Consider the following 348-nt stretch of genomic DNA (forward strand, 5'->3'; position numbering starts at 1 on the left):
TCCCTATATGGGATCCGAACCCATGGCCTTGGTGTTATCAGCACCGCACTCTACCGAGTGAGCCACGGGCCGGCCCTCCGGTCATCTTTTTTTTAAAAAAAAAAAAAAGAGGATACAATTTTTTTTTCCTTTTTGTCTTTTTTCGTGTCCGGCAACGGATCGCAACCCTCAGTGTCGCGCCCCTACCGGAACGGGACCGGCAACGGGACCTCAACCCTCGGCGCCGCACCCACACCTCGCTCAGCCAGTGAGTGGGAACCGGCCTGTATGTGGGATCCGAACCCTCGGCGGGAGCACCGCCGCACCCCCAAGCCGCCCCCCCGCACCGCCCCCCCCCCCCCCCCCCCC

The sequence above is a fragment of the Galeopterus variegatus genome, unplaced genomic scaffold, assembly GCF_000696425.1.
Source record: "Galeopterus variegatus unplaced genomic scaffold, G_variegatus-3.0.2 Scaffold2313, whole genome shotgun sequence".
Classification (NCBI taxonomy): Eukaryota; Metazoa; Chordata; class Mammalia; order Dermoptera; family Cynocephalidae; genus Galeopterus; species Galeopterus variegatus.